Source organism: Palaemon carinicauda, chromosome 16, assembly GCF_036898095.1.
Source record: "Palaemon carinicauda isolate YSFRI2023 chromosome 16, ASM3689809v2, whole genome shotgun sequence".
Taxonomy (NCBI): domain Eukaryota; kingdom Metazoa; phylum Arthropoda; class Malacostraca; order Decapoda; family Palaemonidae; genus Palaemon; species Palaemon carinicauda.
In genome coordinates, this window is record NC_090740.1 from 125,135,906 (window position 1) to 125,144,201 (window position 8,296).

Consider the following 8,296-nt stretch of genomic DNA (forward strand, 5'->3'; position numbering starts at 1 on the left):
TATATATATATATATATATATATATATATATATATATATATTATATCGAGACAGTCAACAGCTCCTGTAGTACTTCCTTAATTAAGTTTTTCTCCTGATTTGAAAACTGAATAACATTCTTAATTAGGACTGATCCCACTTTTTTTCTGTTTCATATTTCTTGTTGAAATTGAAACTCAGTCCAACGAATGGCAAGTTTTATTGACTATATATAATTTTCATGTTTTACAGTTTCTTTCTATCTATTTTTAAACTAATAAAGAGGCCTTTTCGTTTGAAAAACAAAAATGCCATTAATTGCATTTGTTTTTCTTTAAAATCAATTAGATTGCAATCTATTTTGTTTTAAGAATTAGCAATGAGTAAACTCATTATGGTGTTTGTTTTTTCAGGTCCCTTTTTCCTTTCGGGAAAAGTGTCCCGTTCTGAAGGCCAGCATATAACACAATTCCATTTTCCTTTCAAATATTAAATCTTTATAAAACATTAATTGTATCAATGTTCGCCTTTTAAATGATCAAAGTCTCCTTTTAACCTGTAGCTATTTTGTTTATAAAGTATCAATCATTCACCAAAACGAAAAGCAAAGTAAAAAAAGCCAAGAGGGAATCAGGTAATCACCTTTGAAGAAAATTCTTTTCAATAATGTTCTGTTTTTAATAAAAGAATGGATGTCTCTTTGGCGTATTCACGACAAAAGGAAGAAAGGAAGAAATACAACAAGATCATAGCCTTATTTACTAATAACATATATATTTTCAAACAATACAGAAAACTTCCAATATACATTATAGCAAATGATGACTCATCTCTTTTTTTTTTTTGATATGTAAAAAAATAATGTGTAACTTCCAGTGCTTCGGTATTATACACCATATTGTAAATTTCGGATAGCGCTGATGATAATTGTGTAAGAGCCAATTGCTTGAAAAACGCCAATGGACCGTTAACTGAAAATAATATGGTATAGTGGCAAATAGTATTACATAATAACAGGCTGACCTATAGAAAAGTTGAAGAGGAAGTATATACTATTAATGTCTAAGAATGGTTGAGGGTTCCAGATTGGAGCTCCAGCTAGGGATTCCAACTAGAGATTCCAGTTAGGGATCCCAGCTTGGGTTGTTAGCTAGAGGCTCCAGCTAGGGGTTCCAGCTAGGAATTCCAGCTAGGAATTCCAGCTAGAGGCTCCAGGTAGGGGTTCCAGCTAGGGATTCCAGCTTGGGTTTCTAGCTAGAGGCTCCAGCTAGGGATTCCAGCTTGGGTTTCCAGCTAGAGGCTCCAGCTAGGAATTCCAGCTAGGGGTTCCTGCTAGGGGTTCCAGCTAGTGATTCCAGCTAGAGGCTGCAGCTATGAATTCCAGCTAGGCTAATCTCGGTTACTTTGTGCTCAATGATTCTCTTTATTGGTAACGCGGGTTTCTCCTCCCAAATCATCGTCAATTGTTAGCCTACATCCCCCATCAAACCATTGTAAAAGACTTCTTAAAACACCAAGAGTGAAATAGAAACAAAACATCACAAAGTTCACAGGAGACAACAAGTCACGACAAGAAATGAGTTTCAAGTCTCATTTGAAAAGGTAGCAGGAGATTTGGATTCCAGAAGACTAAAGAAACACCCTCTTTCCTTATCATCTTTGTTGAAAAAATCCGATTAGGTTTGAATGCTTCCATGTTTTTTTTGTTTTTTCAGTGAACCCATTTCATGTATAAAAATCTTAGCCACAGAAATCTTGAAAATGAATTGTATTTTTAGTTCTTTTTCGAAATGTGTGTCGTCACTGTCAGAAGAGGAAGGCCCGTTTAGTACTTCTGGGTCCAAATAAAAAGTATTTAAAACACAGTAGAGAGGCAAATATTAACAAGGATTAGAATGTTCATTAACAAGGCATTCGTACGTTAATCTTATCGTGAAAGATAATCTATGATGATTCTTTTTTATTTTTTTTTTAATATTAATCAAGTGTTAGTGTGCGCTAGGTCCATGCATTCGCAAGCTTAAGAAACACCACATGCAGATTAGATGGTAAAAAGTATATAACGCCCAGCCGGCCCGCCACACTGGGTTTGAAATGGTTTAAAAATAGCAAGAACTTTCGACGAGGAATACCACAAGGAAATATTTTCTTTCAGAAGGATACCACACTGAAGTAATAATGGCCTCTCTTTCTCTCTCTCTCCATCTCTCTCTCTCTTACTCTCTTACTCTCTATCTCGAAATGATCTGCTTTCGATGAATTTATCAGATTTTTTTTTTCGATGTTCTGCTTTATGGCATTGCGCGCGAGATTGGCAGTTCCCAGTAAGATTTCTGAGGAGAAAACATCCCTTGAATATTTTTTTCTTTCCTTAACAACTGGGACCAAAAAATGTGATGATAAAATGAGATCCAAATTTATCCGAAGAGTTGAATTTTATGGATAGAAACAAACCATGACAGAAATATAATGAGAAAAAATGCACAATCTGTACATAATCACATATGCCATATCAAATCATACAATCTACTGAAGAAAACAGTAATACATATATACCTTAATTTGCTTAAAGTGAAATAAATATCAAATGATTATACATTCTTTAAATCCTTTTTAATAAAAGTCTTTTATGTTTCTCCTTACTAAGAGTAAAACAAAGAGTATTCTTGCGACTTGTGGTCAATTATCTTACTAAAGTCAATAGATCCCAAAGTTCTTTCTAAAAAAACAATTGGCCAATGCATTCTACGACCAGTTCTGATACGAATCACAAATAGTCTCGATCACAAAATGTATCATAACCTGATGAAAAGATCCGAGTCATTTATGTTCAAAGTTCAAATCGTTCCAAAGATCCTTCTGTTCATCTGGCGTGTGTCTGTGGCCTTGCCGAATTTACCAGAGGAAGTGAATTGGCATAATTACCGTACTTCATTTCTTTCACTTTTTATTCTTCCGTGTCCTATTAATATGCTTTATTTTTTGACAATGCTTCATTATACTGACCTGTAACAGAGGTAATACAAATTTAGAAGGGCTTTAAAGCCATACTTCCCTTGTTTTTTTTTTTTTTTTTTTTGCTTTTTTTTTTGCTTTGACTGCTGCTAATATTATTAATGCTATATGACACCAACTGCGTTGTATTTAAAGTAGAAATTTCAGTGCTCAACTGCTTTACATTTTAAAGTAACCCAAGTGATCCTTACTGCTATCTCTTTTTGGTGTAGCGTTAAACCAATTGTTAAATTGCGTAAAACAAACCACATCAGATTTTTAAAAACAATAGTTTCTTTGATAATTAAAAAAAGAAAAGGAAAATGCCAGTCTTTTCAATCCGGGCATTTTCGTAACGCCTTTAAATTGTGAATTAAGATTCACGGCAGTTTTCCTTGTAAGCATCAGCTGGGTTCTGAAAATATTTTGCAAAGGAATCCTCATAAAATTTAAGGCAATAATGCATTAATAGGTCACTGAGGAGAGTGAATGCAAAAAAGCATCTATTGATACATGGTCCTACGTTTGATTACAAGTCTTCTATACTATTTCTACAATTATATTTATTTTCATATAAACCACGTGTTAAACCACAAACAAACTCCGTGGTGTCTGTACCAGTTAATATAAAACAAGATAAATAACATCAAAAACATTTCGAAGCTTATCTCGGTAACACGTTGTGCTCGAAGAGAGAGCTGCAGAATATGAGGTAACATTACAGAAGAAAATGTGAACATCTTTCTGAACATTTCGGAAATGTTCGCTTCATATCCTGACAATCCAACATATGCATTAAGCTTACTGTACAACAAATGTTTATCGAGTCTTTTTTTCTCTTGATGTTCCCCTAACAAAAATACAAAGCCTTTAACATCCATTCAAAGTTTTTTTTTCCCTCATTTCTTTTGCCTTATGAAAATGGTGGAAATGACAAAGTTTTTATTTAAGATATGATAAGCACAAGACTGATTCAGTTTAATGATTCACTATGTCCTCGCACTTACTTGTCAAAATGCCAATAATTCTTCATCCAAATAATAGAAACTAATATATATTATATATACTTTGTAAACTTCACATACACTATGCATAATACCTAGAACAAAGTATTATATAAATATACCTAGCATAGACTAATGAATATAGATAATCATATCTCAATTACATGTATAAAATATTTGCAGACACATTAATAACAGAGGCGTTACTTCCGGGAAATTTGTTCTGGAGTATAGCTTTCGTTCTTAGGGTATTTTGATTTTGCCGGTAAGTTCAGAAAAGGAAACCAAAGTGTCTTGAGAACTGATTGATATACATCTGGATATGACGATCATGAGTCTTCAGTTATCATGTAATTAATATCTGTAACTACATACTATATAGAGAAATATGGAAAAATCCAAGAACCTTAAACGCTAAATGAAAAGTAATATAATACACCAAGATGTAAGACAGAAGTGGAAACTGTAACCCGGATTTACAATACAAGAAGGATCCCTTCTCAAACGTATAATGGTATGTTTTTGGTTCCAGTTTACATAACTGTTTCCCCGTATATCATTAATAATATATTATATACATCAACAACGTAAAGATGATTAATATATGTATATATTTGTATATACTGTATATATGGAAACTAGACTTTTCATCAAAACAACATTAGAATGTGGCTATAAAAGGACATTTAATCCTAACGTTTCCAAATACAAATGCCGTGTATTTTTTTTATGTATTTATTGCTGTGTGCAAGATCTAATAATGAACTAACCCAGGGAAATTTTTTTTAAAGGGATAACGAGCTGGCAGAGTTCAATGTGTTCATTGACTGGACCAGAAGCGATGCCGTTCGCAACAAAATCTACAACAAGCCGCTAGTACAATACAGTGTTAGACTTACTGTAGCTGCAATTAGATTATGTAGATAGAAGGTTACAAGCCCCTGATAGGATGACTCTCAGAGCCCCTTTTATTTCTGCCACTGTCTTTATCATTTTATTTTTTTTTTCATCAAGTTCCATCAGTTCCTGACACTCGTCACAATAAAAGGAGAAGAATAAAGTAGGGCTTGTTCGTTGCAGTCCTCCCACAGGAGCTCATAATAATCTCCTCTTCACAAGTACACTTTAGGCCACGAGCACTGGGGATTATTAATAAGTTAACAGGGCGGAGACTTCTCTCCTTTTGAAACTACTGTCTCCAGGAAAAAAAAAAATACCGGAAAGATTCTGGCCCAGCCAAAGCTACTGTCTACCACACAGTCGAGTGAAAACGAGCTGGTGTTCGAGGAATGATGGTGGTGGAGGTGGTTGTGGTGGTGGTGGTGGTGGTGGTGGTGGTGGTAGTGGTGGTGGAGGGAGTTGGTTGTGGTGGTGGTGGTGGTGGAGGGAGTTGGCTGTGGGATATTTTTTTTTTTATTTGGTAATGATTGGTGGATTCGGCGGTATTTAGGGAAGTAAGTATCACAGATTAGAATCTTCAACGACCATCTTTATCCTCATACCATCATTTCTCAAATCCTTGTTCGTCTTTTTTATCAGATGTGACATGACTGAAATGATGATATAAAAAAAAAAAACGTGGCATTATAACGCCACATCAATAGTACCGTTTTTTTTTAACATCAATGCAACTATAGCTCTGCAACACACTAACAGACAAAAACAGAAATAAAGACCTATTCCAAGGCAATGGTATGTGTTTGTCACAGTTAAAAGCCTCGAGTCTCAAAAGGATAATGATCAATGCAAGGCAATATAAGTCTACGGAGTCGACATTCCACATTTGAGTGCTGACAGCGAAAAGATCTTCGGATTTTCAACAAAGCAACTCTGATGACGATGGCATCGTATGCGAACTTTTTTTTTTTGTATTTTTTTGTATTTTTCCTTTATTATGTATATATTTTTTCTTTTAAATATCGACTAAAACTCCTTTTGGGGATACTGTGATTTTTATAACGTATAGAAAGGAGCAACTGGAATTCGAGTCTTCACCTGTAAGTTGTAAAGACAAAAAACACAATTCTTATATAAAAGCGACTGACATGAAAAGGAAAGGAAACGTTATTTGGACTTTCAAAAGTTCCCATCTCGCCACAGGGAGGGACTGACATCTGTACATCATCTAAACTTTGATTTACAACAAATAGAAATCAGCATCTGTCGTTTCTAATGTAATATTTCATAACAAACTACCCCTTTGTCCAAAACCATAACAAACAATCATCGAATAAAGCCAAGGTGGAAATACTTGCTCCTTCCCTTATGCTTGGTGTTATATATATGTATGTATGTACAGTATGTATGTATATATATATATTTATGTATATATAAGTCATGCATATATACTTTATATATGCACATTTAGATGTATACTAAATGAATGCACACTTACGAATAAACAAATTCATATATATGCTATGTATTATATATATATATATATATATATATATATATATATATATATTTTATATATATATATATATATATATATATATATATGTGTGTGTTTGTGTGTGTATATGTATATATGTGTGTGTGTGTATGTTTAGGTTCGGGTTTAATGATATGTATGTATATATATATATATATATATATATATATATATATATATATCTATATCTATATATATATATATATATATGTATATATATATATATATATATATATATATATATATATAATATATATATGTAATTTATATCTGCATGCATGGACACTTTCTTATGCATGATACATATATTTGTGTATGAAAGAAGCTAAATGGAATTAGGGCTGCCTATTCATTGAAGATTTCAACACCCTCGTATGCAGTGCGTTTTTAAGACCTGTGGCATAGCAACATCAGGAGCTGAACAATACCTGGAATATAACTAGACTTGGGGTATAGCAACACCTATGGCTTAGAAAGACATATGGCAACATCTGGAGAATGACAATACCAGAAGCAATTCAAAACCTGGAGCATGACATTACCACAGGCATGGCGACACCTGGAGAATGGCAATAACAGAGGCAATTCAACACATGGAGAATGACAATAACAGACAATTCAACACCTGGAGAATGACAGTACCACAGGTATGGCCACACCGGGAGAATGACAGCACCAGAGGCATTTCAACACCTGGTGAATGACAATATCACAAATATGGCAACACATGGGGACTGTCAATACCAGGGGCATATCAACACCTGAAGAATGACAGTGCCACAGGTATGGCAACACTTGGTGAATGACAATACCACAGGCATGGCAACACCTGGAGAATGACAGTAACAGAGGCAATTCATCACCTGAAGAATGACAATACCACAGGTATGACCACACCTGGAGAATGACAGTACCAGAGGCATTTCAACACCTGGTGAATGACAATACCACAAATATGGCAACATCTGGGGACTGTCAATACCAGGGGCATTTCAACACTTGAAGAATGACAGTGCCACAGGTATGGTAACACTTGGTGAATGACAATACCAGAAGCATGGCAACACATGGTGACTGACAATATCAGAGGCATTACAACGCTTGGATAATGACAATACCAGAGGCATTTCAACATCCAGAGCATGACAATACCAAAGGCATTTCAACGCCTGGAGAATGACAATACCAGAAGCATTGCAACACCTGGAGAATGATAATACTAGAGGCATTACAACACCTGAAGAATGACAGTGCCAAAGGTATGGCAAAACTTGGAGAATGCAATACCAGAAGCATGGCATTACCTTGTGACTGAGAATATCAGAGGCATTTCAACGCCTAGAGAATGACAGTACCAGAAGCATTGCAACATCTGGAGAATGACAATACCAGAGGCATTTCAACACCTGAAGAATGACAGTGCCAGAAGTATGGCAACACTTGGAGAATGGTTATACCAGAAACAAGGCAACACCTGGTGACTGACAATATCAGAGGCATTGCAACATATGGAGAATGACAATACCAAAGGCATTTCAACGACTGGAGAATGACAATACCAAAAGCATTTGAACACCTAGAGAATAGCAATACCAGAGGCATTTCAACACCTTTAGAATGACAATACCAGAGGCATTTCAACACCTTTAGAATGGCAATACCAGAGGCATTTCAACACCTGGAGAATGACAATACCAAAAGCATTTGAACACCTTTAGAATGACAATACCAGAGGCATTTCAACACCTTTAGAATGAAAATACCAGAGGCATTTCAACACCTGGAAAATGACAATACCAAAAGCATTTGAACACCTTTAGAATGACAATACCAGAGGCATTTCAACTCCTGGAGAATGACAATACCAAAAGCATTTGAACACCTA